The following is a 13,570-nucleotide window of genomic DNA, read 5'->3' on the forward strand; positions in this document are numbered from 1 at the left end:
GGTCTTTTGTGATTCTGTATAAGTCTAATGTTTTTTGTTCTGTGTCCTTGAAAATGTCACTGGAATTTTGATGAGGATTTCGTTAAATCTGTGAATTGCTTTGGGTAATATGGACATTTTAACTATGTTGCTTCTTTCAATCCACGAACACATAATGTCTTCCCATTCCATTGTGTCTTTTTCAATCTCTTTAAATAATGCTTTGTAGTTTTCAGTAAGTAGGTCTTTCACAAACTTTGTTAAATTCATTCTCAGGTATTTTATTCTTTCTGTTGCAATTGCAAAAAGAATTGGGTTTCCCCACCATTTTTTCCTGAAATTTCATTGTTAGTATATAGAAAAACAGAGGATTTTTGTACAGTGATTTTTTTTGTACAGTGATTTTTTTTATCGTGAAACTTTACTGTATTTGTTTATCATTTCTAATAGTTTTTTTGGTAAAGTCTTTAAGGTCTTCTATATAAAGAATTGTGTCATCTGGAAAAACTGACACTTTTACTTCTTCATTCCCAATGTGGATGCCATTTATTTCTTTTTCTTGCCTGGTTACTCTGGCTACAGAATCTGCCAACAAAACAAAAACACATTCAACCTAATGGTAGAAGATATTTGCAAACAACAATTCCAACAAGAGGTTAATATCCAAAATATATGCAGAACTCATATAATTCAACACCAAAAAAACCCAAACAATCAATCCAATTAAAAATTAAAGAATGGACAGGACTCAAATAGACACTTCTCCTAAGAAGACATACAAATGGCCAACAAATCTATGAAAAGATGCTCAGCTTCACTAGCTATTAGGGAAATGCAAACCAAAACCACAGTGAGAGGCCCCCTCACACCTGTCAAAATGGCTGTGGTCAACAAGACATGTAAGAACAAGTGTTGGCGAGGCTGTGGAGGAAAGGAACCCACATTCACTGCTGGTGGGAATGTAAATTGGCACAGCCACTACGGAAACAGTATGGTGGGTCCTCAAAACATTAAGAATAGTTACCAATCTCTCTTCTTGATATCTAATCCCCCAAATCGAAAACACTTATTCTCAAAGATAGATGCATCCCTATTTTCATTGCAGCATTATTCACAGTGGCCAAGACGTAGAAACAACCAAAGTGTCCTTAGTTAGACAATTGGATGAAGAAGATGTGGTACACATATACAATGGAATACTGCTCAGTCATAAGAAAAGGTGAAATCCTGCTCTTTGTGAGAACAGGGATGGATCTTGAGAATATCATGGTTAGTGAAATAAGTCAGTCAGAAAAAGCTAAGAACCATATGATTTCACTCATATGTGGGATATAAAATGAAACTCATAGACATAGGTAACAGTGTGGTGGTTACCAGAAGGAAAGGGAGGGGTAGATAGTAAAGGGTATGGATTGGGGACCAAATATAAGGTGAGGGAAGATGATCTGACTCTGAGTGGTGGGCACACAGGCAATGTACAGGTCGTGGAGGATGGAAATATATCCTCGAAACCTATTTAATACTGTTAACCTTGTCACCCTAATGAATTCAATTCAAAGAAATCTTTATATAAAATATAAACATAAAAAATGATACAGTATATGTACCAGTTATCTATTGCTTTGTAACAAACCACCGCAAACTTAAAGGCACATACCAACAACCACCATTTTATCACACCCATGGAATCTTTCAGTTAAGAATTGGACAGCACAAGGTGTCTTCCCCACAATGTCTGTGCCCTTATCTTAGAAATCTTGTTAGCTGGAAGCAGCGCAGACCACTGCGGGCTGGAATCACCTGAAAGTTTTCTCTCTCATTTGTGTAGCTCCTAAGCGGCGGTCATTTGAAGGCTGGGCTCAGCTGGGATTCTCTGCTAGAATGCCTATAATGTGGCTTTTCCATTTGGTGGGAGCTTCTCTCACTGTGGTCGCTGGGTTCTGAGAGGGACTGTCGGAAGAGTGGGAGTCTGAAGGAAGTAGCAGGAGCTGCTTGGCCTTTTCTGGCCTAGGCTCGGAGGTCACTTACATTCCTTCTGCTGTGCCGTATTAGTCACAGGCGTCAGAAGCCCACTCAGATTCAAGGTGGGGTGGGAGGTGTGGACCCTGTCTCTAATGGAGGAGTGTTAAAGAATTTGCATGTATTTAAAAAAAAACAGAGCATTGCTATCATAAATGGGCCAGACAATGACAACAGTGGGTAGAGCAAGGAATAGGAAAGTGCATGATCAATTTATTTCATTAGAGATAGGACATATGGAAAAGGTCACTGGATGTTTTCCAAACAGTAGTTAGATCATGGCTTATAGCCACGATGCTTTTTGAATGTAGCTTATAATTTTTATTTGTTATAAGTGACATGTGAGAATGTTTCCTGTGGAATGAGTATTCTGATCAGTTTTTTTCCTTCGTAGAGATCAGGTATATAACAGATGGCATTCAGTTTGGGAAATTCTTCAGTCACTGAGCTCCGGAGGCCGTAGAAGCAAGGGTAACCATCTCTGGGCAAATCTGCCTCTTGTTTCAGTATGCGCTGTCAGTTCAGCTGTGGTGGTTACCTTTGGTCCTGTTTTTAATGAGTCTTTTATTAAAAGACTGCAATTTGAATATCTTGCACTTTACCTGACTGCCCACTGTGCTTCGGTACTTTGTTGATCTGTGCAGAATTTCCTATTATCATGCTGTAAACTTGAAAAGGAAACCTCTTCCATGAAATTTGAACAGGAGAAAGGAAAAGAAATAAAGGGAAGAGAGGAGTTAGAAAAAGGACAAATGTCCCATAGACTGTGGTTTTATTTTTGGCCGCTAGAGACACATATTTCTGTTGGTGCAAGAAGAGACAGTATCACGTGACATTATTGTGTGGCTCAGTTGATTCAAGAAATCATTGAGCTAGGTAGGGTGGTAATGACATTTTGAGGAAGACATTAAAGGAGAGCTCACCCACCTTTTTTCTGACTTTTACTTGTCTGCTTTGGTTCTCTTATTTCCCTCTTCCTCCCTCGTCTTTGCCTTTTGTCCTTTTTCCATTCTCTTTCTCACTAGTTCCAAAGTGGTGGATGATGAGGACATGGAAAACCATTTAAGGGAAAACCCTTGAGCATATTTTAAAACTTTTTGTTATGGAAAATTTCAAGCAGAAAGAATAATAGGATAGTATAATGAACTCCTGTATCCATCACTCAGCTTCAGTAGTTAATCAACTCAAGAACAATAACATTTTTGTCTCTGTGCCCACATACCCCTTACCAGCTTGTGAAGCAAATCACAAACATTATTTTATCTCTAAGTTTTTCAGTATGTAGCTCTAAAAAGTAAGAGCCCTTAAAAATACATCACAATACCATTATCACACCCCCCAAACTCAAAAACAACCAAACACGATCTTAATATCATCAATTTTAATACAAGCAAACAAATCTTACCCCAAAACCTTAATGCCATCAATATGCAGATAGTGCTTGGGGTTGCCACAGTGTCTTGTACGTATCAACTAGTTGAGATGTCTTGTAAGACTTTTTAAAAAAGATTTTATTTATTTATTTTTAGACAGAGGAGAAGGGAGGGAGAAAGAGAGGGAGAGAAACATCAATGTATGGTTACCTCTCATGTGCCCCCCACTGGAGACCTGGCCTGACCCAGGCATGTGCCCTGACTGGGAATTGAACCGGTGACCCTTTGGTTTGCAGGCCTGCGTTCAATCTACTGGGCCACACCAGCCAGGGCAAGACTTTTAAAATATACTGAATGCTCCTCAAACTCTCTTTTTATTCTTGAACTGTTTTGTTAAAAAGTTTTCTTATTCTGTAAAAAGTTAAATGCAGTAATGACGTTGATTTTTTATTCCTATAATGAAAAAATATGTTGATGTAGACAAATGTTTCTCATTAAAAACAATTTAGAATACTGCAGCCAAGGAACACACACTGGTATTTCATGATGTATAATTTCAAAATTACTTTATTTTCATGTTTCCTTCTAGTAAAAGTGCTGAAAATTACTCACTTGAGATACTTGCTATTCATGTCTGGGTTTTACTGGTGATCGTTTCTCTTTGAAACAGCATGAAGCAGAAAAAGAAATATTTGTTTTATATATGATTCTCACACCTGTGGAGAATTAGTGCCAGAATATTGTCAATTAAAGTGAATCCACTTAAATTTCATAGTAAGTAGTAGAAGAAAAGAAAAAGCCCAGATGATTCAGACTTTATCCTGAAAAACAAAGTGAAAATATGTTTATTTTATCTCATATCTGGTACCATTTAAATTATACTTGCTAACTCTTAGAACAAAGAGTGAATCAAGTGTGAATTGTTTTTTTTTAAAAGAATTTATTTGTTTATCTTTAGAGGGGAAGGGAAGGAGAGAAGGAGAGAAATATCAATGCGTGGTTGGCATGCCATCAAAGGCATGACATGGCTCTTATTTAAAAAATGAGATAAAAGTGTGTTTCTTTCTTACAGTGTTGGTTAGCCCTGTAGGCTGATAGGGCAGCTCTGCTCCGTGCAGGCATTTGAGGCCCAGGTTCCCGTTGCCTTTTCTTCCTCCTCCTCTCCCTCAGGTGATGCCTGGAATAAGCAAACTGTGTGTGTTCCAGCTGGTGGGAAGGCGGAAAATGCTGTCAATTCAGGGAAAGTCACTTGTCCTTCAGTTGAAGATGATCTAGACAGCATTTCTGCACGCATCCCTTTGACTTGTTAAGGAAAGAAACAGTAGTTCAAAATGGAGTCACTTTTGTTAAGCCAGGTCACCAAACCAAAACTTAATAACCAGCCTAATTGCCATTTCAGACTCTCCCAGAAGTGGAGTTTCCTGATCAGCACTTGTGAGATAATCTGCCTGATAAGACCTCTCCTTCCCTTTACGAAAGCTGTCCTTGACTGAAACAGTCCACTCTTTTAATCAATCAATCAATCAATCAATTAATTAATCTTTCGAGGGGAAGGGAAGGAGAGAGAGAGAGAATATCAGGGTATGGTTGCTCCTTGTGGGTTCCCTGCTGGGAACTAGCCTGCAACCCAGGCATGTGCCCTGACTGGGAATCGAGATCCTCTAGTTCGCAGGCCTGCACTCAATCCACTGAGACACACCAGCCAGGGCCCACTCTTTTAATTTCTTAGTTCTACACTTTTTGGGGGGGCAGGAGTGGGACTCAAAAACCTTTTATTTTGTACAAACCATTCTGGTTTCTAGATGGGTTGCTGCCCAATTCATGAATCACTTAATAAACTCAATTAAATGTTCAAATATACTCAATTGAATTTATTCTTTAATAGGCTTTAACTTAGATAGATGGCCAGGCCTAACTGCTAAGGAGGCTGGGAAATCTCATCTCCCAACCTTATGTCCAGGAAGAAGGGGGGTACGGTGAGGTGTGTGTGTGTGAGGGAGAGGGTAGAAAAGGGAGCAAAAAGCCCTCTTCCACAGTGTTCCCTTAATATTTTAATTGTAAATCTGTATTCGCTTTTGACACTTTGGTTGTGTTATTTTCTTTTTTACTTGCTAACTAACTGCAAGATTCTCATTTCCCAGTGGGGTTGAGGGTGCTTGAGCGATTCCCCGGTATCACTCTCATTTACATCTTTAAAAACCTTCCTCCTTTGAACATTTGCTGTTTCATTTCACCTGCATTGTTGACTGTTGCATCTCTCATTTGGGGGAGAGAATGACCCGCAGAGCACGACCTAGTAATGTGAAACAGGCCTTTGTGGTCAGTTGGTTAATGAACATTTTTAGGTTATGATAACTTTTGTTTCTCTCTAGAACCACTTAACTAGGAATCTCCTGTATGGTGAGGATATTTGTTGATTTTTGGAAACATTGCACATAGTTTCTTTTCTAAAACCTTTTCCTCCATGTATTACCCTTTGAAACTCTTATTTCTTCCTTTTTAAAAATGGTGAGGTCCTCAACCTTAATCATAGCCAAAGACCACAGAGGGCACCTGAGCCCCACACCTGTATTAAATAAAGAGCACCTGCTGTATCTGTGTGCATACCTGTGCTGCACGGACACTAAGAAACATCTCTTCTTGATGGAGCACTGCTCAGTCTCTTTCCAGGCTCCCTTGCCCCCTAGCCCAGTCACCCACCAGTGGTAGTGGGCTGGGGCCCAGGGACGATTGCCAGGAGAGATAGGTCAGGGGGCCTCTGGAACTGGTCTTTTGTTTCAAGATGTCTTATCATCTTGTTAGATGTCATGGGTACTGAATGATGTTTTATTAGATATCTTTTTAAAAATATTTTTTATTTTTTAATTACTCTTCACATACAATATTACATTAGTTTCAGGTGTGCAACATAGTGATTAGACATTGATATAATTTACCAAGTGATCACCCCCATAAATCTAGTACGCATCTGACACTACATGTAGTTATTACAGTGATATTGACTGTATTCCCTATGCTGTACTTTATAGCCCCTGTGACTGTTTTTGTAACTGGCAGTGTTTGTAATTTGCACATGTGAATTCTTTCCCCTTTTTTACCCATGTGCCCAACCCCCATCTGGCAACCATCAGTATGTTCTTTGTATCTATGAGTTTGTTTCTATTTTGTCTGTTCATTTATTTTGTTTTTTTAGATTCTATATATAAGGGAAGTCATATGGTATTTGTTTTTAACTGTCTGATTTATTTCACTTAACATAATTCTCTTTATGTCCATCTGTGCTGTCTCAAATGGCAATAGTTTCCTTTTCATGCAATATTCCGTTGTATGTATATTTACCACATCCTTTTTTATCCATTTGTCTATTGATGGACAGATACTAGGTATCCAGTCCAGCTTCAACAGGTCAACAGACAAGAACTCAAAACTTGGTAGCCTACCGTAGTTAACACTTTTAAGCTAGTTAACACTTTTAAGAACACACAGATTATCACTGGGTGCCTTTGTTTAATAGATAAGAAAGGCTACAGTGTTTCTTGCTATTGAGTGCTAAAATGTTACCTGATTCTGGAATAGCTTCACCTCCTGATCTTAAATAGGAACGAAAATGTACCTTTTATTCTAATAGAAGTCAGCCCAGCATTTTTTTTTCTTTTGCTTGTATTTCTGCCAGTTAATTCCACTTTTGCAAAAGGAAATTGAGCTGAAGTTGAGAGTATACATTGCAGTAAATAGCATGGTTAGCTTTGTTCTTACATAATAGTTACCCATTTTAGGAACTTTTGAACTGGAATATAATCTACTGATATTGTTGGCAGGTGCACAGAATTTAATTTCTCACATAACTGTGAGTCTGATGTTTATTCATGCTAGATTCCTTAAAGTTGCAAACACACTAACTTTGTTATAGACCTGTGATGAGATGTGCAATAGGCAATGCATTCCGATGTATTGACAGAAGTCCTGAAACCAAGGGCTTTACTTAAACTCTTAATCTTAGGGCATTACTAAGTATTGGATTGAATTATATAATATTTCTGATTTGGGATATTGGCAGTTTTATATGGCTCAACCTAATGTGATGAGAATTTCAATATAAAATCACTCTGCTCCTTCTGGTAAGGATCTTTCACCCTACCCTGATAACTAGGCTGTTTGTTTCTTGTTCACTCTACCCATGACCAAGCTATATTATTTGGGAGCTCACAAGCACTTCTGTTTTTAACTTCTGACTATCTTTCCTAGTTAGCACCTCTGTTCCCTTGATTAAAAATATTATGAAAGGTATAGACTAGATTGAACAGCCTAGTAGCTGTCCTTTCATGATAAAGGTTCTAAGACCTTTTGGTTAAAATTGCCAGACTGTGAAATTGAGAACCATTAGTCTGGTACTCTGATCTGCAACACTGGACAGAGACAATAGCTTCTTGGTGGTTTGGGTTTCACATGAGTCAGACAGTGACTTTTCCATTATTAATTCAAAGACTAATGTGTTAAGTTTTCCAAAAGTTTTAAAAATTTTGGTCTACAGAACAATGTTCCAACCCACTGAGCCATACTGACCATTTTTGTTTTGTTTTGTTTTTAAGAACCGCATATAAAATATCATACGGTATTTGTCTTTCTCTGTCTGACTTATTTCATGTAGTGTAAGGCCCTTGAGGTCTATCAGTATTGTTGCATATGGTAAGATTTTGCTCTTTTTTATGGCTGAATACTATTGTATTGTGTATCTATGCTACATTTTCTTCATCCATTCATCTATTGATAGGCACTTCAGTGGTTTTCATATCTTGACTGTTATAAATAATGCTGCAGTGAACATGGGGGTGCATGTATCTTTTCGAGTCAGTGTTTTTGTTCTCGTTGGATAGATACCCAGAAGTGGAATTGCTGGATCATGTGGTAGTTCTGTTTTTAATTTTTTTGAGGAACCACCATACGGTTTTCCACAGTGGCTGCACCAATTTACATTCCCACCAACAGTGCATGAGGGTACCCTTTTTTTTCACATCCTTGCCCCCACTTATTATTTCTTGTCTTTTTGATAATAGCCATTCTAACAGGTGTGAGGTGATGTCTCATTGTGGTTTGGTTTTGCATTTCCCTGATGGTTAGTGATGTTGAGCACCTTTTCATATGCCTGTTGGCCACCTGTATGTCTTCTTTAGAAAAATATTCAGGTCTTCTGTCCATTTTTAATTAGTTCATTTTCCTATTGAGTTGTATGAGTTCTTTATCTATTTTGATATTAATCAAATTGCATATCACATACGTGATTTGCAAATTTTGTCTTCTATTCAGTGGGTTGCCTCTTCATTTTGTTGCTGGTTTCCTTCCCTGTGCAGAAGCTTTTTAGTTTGATGTACTCACGCTCGTTAACTTTTGCTTTTGTTGCCTTTGCTTTTGTTGTCCTATCTAAAAAAATCATCACCAAAACCTATGTCAAGGAGCTTACTGCCAATGTTTTCTTTTAGGAGTTTTATGATTTCAGGTTTTGCATGTAAGCCTTTAATTCGTTTTGAGTTAGTTTTTATGTACAGTGTGTGACAGTGGTCCAGGTTTACTTCTTTTGCACATTGTCTAGATTTCCCGCCCTCATTCACAGAAGAGACTGTCCTTCCCCACTGTATATTCTTGGCTCCTTCATCATAAATTAGTTGACCGTACATCCATGAGATTATTTCTGCATTCTATCTGTTCCATAATGCATCTGGTTTTCTGCCTATACTGTTCTATTTTGATTACTATCGCTTTGTAACATAGTTTGGAATTATGGAGCTCGATGCCTCCGGTTTTGTTCTTTCTCAAGTTTCCTTTGGCAATTCGGGTCTTTGTGGTTTCATACAAATTTTAGGATTGTTTCCTAAGGTTTCCCAACTTTTAACAATTAGTAGTTACAGTAAAGAAAAGAGTGTTCTTGTGTTTAACTCCAGTGAGATACAGAAAAAGCCAGTAGGTTGTAGCTTTGAGTTTTATTTAAAGTAGATATTTGTAACAGAGTTGGTTCCTTTGTGCTTCTTATTTCTGAGTGGGTCAGCCATTTGTGGAGTGGAGAATCTTGGGGGATATTCAGCTGGAGTACTGTGAAATTTTGTTTTAACTTTGTTTTCTAATTTGGAGCATCAAATCTATTATTTCCTTCATTCAGAGAGAACCGTCTCCCTTTAGTTTTTGGTACTGAGCGTTTTTTCTCCTTTTTTCTTTTTTTGGTACTGAGAGGTTTGGTGTGCCTCTGAGTGTTGCCTTGGAAGTCATACATTCTGTTGTAATCCAGAGATTGAATCCAAGTGTTTCCTGAAGGCAGCCTGTCATGGTTTTTTCTTGAATTTTCCCCTGTCTTCTATTAGAGAGGCCTTGAAGTGGGGTGGTTAATAGTGCAGGCTCTGTGGTTAATCTGCCTACATTGAAACCTGGCTCTTGTTTTTACTATGTGGCTTGCAAATATAGTAGTAATAGTACTGATTTGAGAACGTTTGTTGAGAGTTAAATGATGTGCTCCATCTAAAGGGCTTAGTGCTTAGCAAAGTGCCACCATCAAGCAAAAATAGTAAAAGCTTGATAATGGTAACCATAACTTTTATTATTTTTTTCTCTGTATATAGTCATTCTATAGGGATACTCCCTGATTCTCTAATGATTGTTTATTCCTCTAAATTTCATTGATCTTATCAAAAGGTCATTGGATTGACCTTTCAGGATAATGGTATTTACTTTTAGAGAAATCTGCTTTTAGCCCCCTCCTGTACTTTGGTCAACTTTTTACAGTTTTTGGCAGGTATGTGTTTCATAGGTTTTAGTTTGAGGTTGAAGGCCATCTTTTGCTCATTGGAAGATGGAATTATTTTCCTCTGGTTTTTAAGTTTTACTGTTGTGATAGACTTTTAGGGGAGGAGAGTAGAGAACATTCACCCTTTCACTGCTATCTTCCAGTAATTTTTTGATTCTCAGAGGCAGTTTTATTTTTTAAAAGCATGTAGTACCATGACTCTCTATGTACTACTTCTTGGCTTTTATGTCACCACTTCTTGGCTTTTCAGTTTTGGGTCTGCTCCGTTGACTTCCCACTGGTACTGTGGAGGGTCAGCTCTTTCCCAGGGACTCTCCCACCCCCATGCAGACACGTCTCCTGCACTCACTCCGTGTGTTTAAGGGAGCAGTAAGATGATTCTTTGTTGCTTCCCTAGTGTCATGTTCTAGATGCATGCCATTGTACTGTGTAGAATACTGTGATTAGTTTTCCTTTTTGGCACAATTTTTTGTTTTCCCTGGAATGAATTGATTTAATTTTTTTAAGTTGGCAAAGTTTTATTCATTTATCGTAAATCTTCTCCCAATACCTTCAGGTTCATCTCCTGAAAGAATTCTTTCCAAGAACCTTCTAACTTGGTCTAATTCGGCCTGGTTGCTCTACTGGCCTGCTGCTCAATGTCATCTGAAGGTGTTCCTTCACCATCATCCAGGAGATTCTCTTTATCTTTCTTTTGTGCTGGAACCTTCGTTTCCTGGATCCTCTGTAGTTTGTGGCTTACCTCTTTATTTTGGTGGAGCACATCCTCAAGTGGCTTTTTGAGAAGGGTGAATAAGAGATACAAGTTTTAAAGCCTGACATATTTGGAAAAATATCTTTATTCTCTTGTCACTGCATTGATAGTTTGGCTGAATATAGAATTTGGGGTTAGAAATCAATTTCCTTTGTTTTTTTTCTCCATTATTTTGTAGCTTTCAGTGTTGCCTTTGATGATTGCCTTTCTGAATTTCAATCTTTTCTACGAAACCTACCTTTGAGCTTGCTGAATCATCTGCCCCTGATGTTGGGACCTTTCGTCCCTAGAACTGCAGGTAAACCACACCTCTGTGATCCTCCTGGGCCCTCCAAAGTCTGCCTTCCATTTGGTAATGACGGTATTAGTCACTGGACTGGGAACTGCAGATTTGCATGTGGCCTGTTTCCAGGCACAGCTTGCTTCTCCCTGACAGTGCATTCTTGTAAGTGGCCATTTTCACCCTGCACTGAAGATGTGTTGCACAAAGATGAAACAGTAATTTTCAAACAAGTGGTATTTACAGGTCAGCAGTTTCACAGGAAAAAAATGAGAGGACCAAAATTTTAATTTAGAATAAGGAGGACCAACATAGATGCAAGAAGGAAAAAGCACTTTTCTGACTTATCTTGGGATAGTTAATGGGTTAGTTGGTCCATTATCCATCTCCACCATGAATGGTATGAAGAGGCAGCATAGGAGCCCAACCTCATTCTTTAAGTTAGTGGCTCTCAAATCTACCTGCACATTAAATTATGATGCCCTCGGCCTCACCCCAGACCAGCTGAATACAAATATGTGGGTGTGGATCCTGGACATCTGCATTACAAAAATAATCCGCTTGCCCTGACCCTGTGGCTCAGTTGGTTGGTCGCTGTCCCGCCAAGCAAAATGTCACCGGTTTGATTCCTGATTGGGGCACATGCCTAAATTGTGGGTTTGGTTCCCAGTGAGGGTGCGTGTGAGAGGCAACCGATACATATTTCTCTCTCACATCAGTGCTTCTCCCCCTCTCTTTCTCCGTCCCTTTCCCTCTTTCTAAAACAAACAAACAAACAAAATCTAAGGTGATTCTAATGTGTACTTAAGGTTGAGAACCATTTCTTTAGGGGCTTAAAATCTAGGTGAAGGTTAAAATATGAACATCAATTGCTATAAAATTGGAAGATTATGATGAGATCTGTGATCATGAGTACATGAATTGGAAGGTTTTTAATTAGTTGGAGTTCTCAGGAAAGGCCTCATCAAGGAGGTAAGTTTTGAGCTAGTGAGGGTTTCACAGGGAATGAGGGGACTTCCTTGGCCAGGGATTGAATTCCAAGTATTTTGACTGGGTGTGGAATATTTGGGGAGTAGTGCAAGTAAAGATTCCATGTTTGGTTGCAGCCAGATTCTAGACAACCTGCAGTGTCAAACTAAGGAGGTTTGACTTTGCTGCAGGTTGTAGGGGGTCTTTGAGGATTTCTGATAAACTGGCAGTATGAAAGTGTTGTCTTTGAAGAGTGACGCAATGGGAACGAGGGGTGTGCAGTTTGAATACATGAGGCAGGAGCCTGAGGAAAGGAAGACCAGTTGGAAAGCTAGTCTTTTGGTCCAGGCTGTAATGCTCTGAGCTAGGAAAAGAGCAGTGGTATTAAGAAAGGAATGGTAAACATTTATATGATGTTTTCAAAATAACCAAGTTCATTTCCACATCTCATTAAACCTCACAATAGCTTTGTGGTATTTACTTCCATATTTCTAAAAGAAGGAACTGATGTATGGAGGTTAAACTGCTGTAACGTTTCCATGTGGAACATGGACATGCCTGACTGGATGACAGCAGGTCAGTGCTAGGGAGCTGCAAGGGTGCTTCTCAGGTGTCAGGTTCGGTGTGAAGGTGGAGTTCCTCAGTGGCTAACTCAATGTCAAGTCTCTGGCTCCGGTCTCAAGTTCTTCATGTGACTTCCATTGCATTTATAGTTTAATATAAAATGGCTTCTTATAAAGGTGTGGGGATGGAAGGGTAGAAATGGCTGTCGCCAATTCAGTTGGTCTCAAATAAGAATCTTCAGGCCTTTTCTGAGTATCTTTGGGTTTTCAGATAATTGAATTTTGTTGACTATGGCAAGGCTTAGTGTAGGTGTGGATAGTGTGGGTATGGGGCTCCAAATATGGGCTGAGTAGATTAGCGATATCTGGGTTTCCTTTTCTCTTACGGTTGAGAAGAGAACTGTGGAGTGTGGTAGTGTAGACATCAGAGAATATCTTGTGGTTCTTGTGACTGGGATGTTTGGTCCAGATCACATTCTTCTCAGGGCTGGAGATTGAATCACATCCGCCACTGTAGTAACTTACCCTCATCTTTCCATGTAAAATGCATACTTGTTTTGGCCTAAATATTTGAGGGAAAAATAAGGATGTGCATACATGGGTAGCACTAGTTCTGTATCTATATAAATAGTTTTTTAGAGATTTTATCTATTTATTTTTAGACAGAGGGGAAGGGGGAGAGAAAGAGAGGGAGAGAAACATCAATGTATGGTTGCCTCTTAATGTGCCCCTCACTGGGGAACCCGGCCCACAACCCAGGCCTGTGCCCTGACTGGGAATCAAACCCATGACCCTTTGCTTCCCAGGTCCATGCTCAATCCACTGAGCTACACTAGCCAGGGT

General features: G+C 39.1%; 1 protein-coding gene across 3 annotated transcripts in view; it reads left to right on the top strand.

Annotated features, from left to right (window-relative positions):
• The window catches only part of TEC (tec protein tyrosine kinase), a 113,429-nt gene that overhangs the window by 21,389 nt on the left and 78,470 nt on the right, over positions 1-13,570 (top strand). The window lies entirely within an intron of this gene.

This window comes from Sturnira hondurensis, unplaced genomic scaffold (assembly GCF_014824575.4).
Source record: "Sturnira hondurensis isolate 20B ecotype Veracruz unplaced genomic scaffold, ASM1482457v3 Scaffold0022017, whole genome shotgun sequence".
NCBI classification, from domain to species: domain Eukaryota; kingdom Metazoa; phylum Chordata; class Mammalia; order Chiroptera; family Phyllostomidae; genus Sturnira; species Sturnira hondurensis.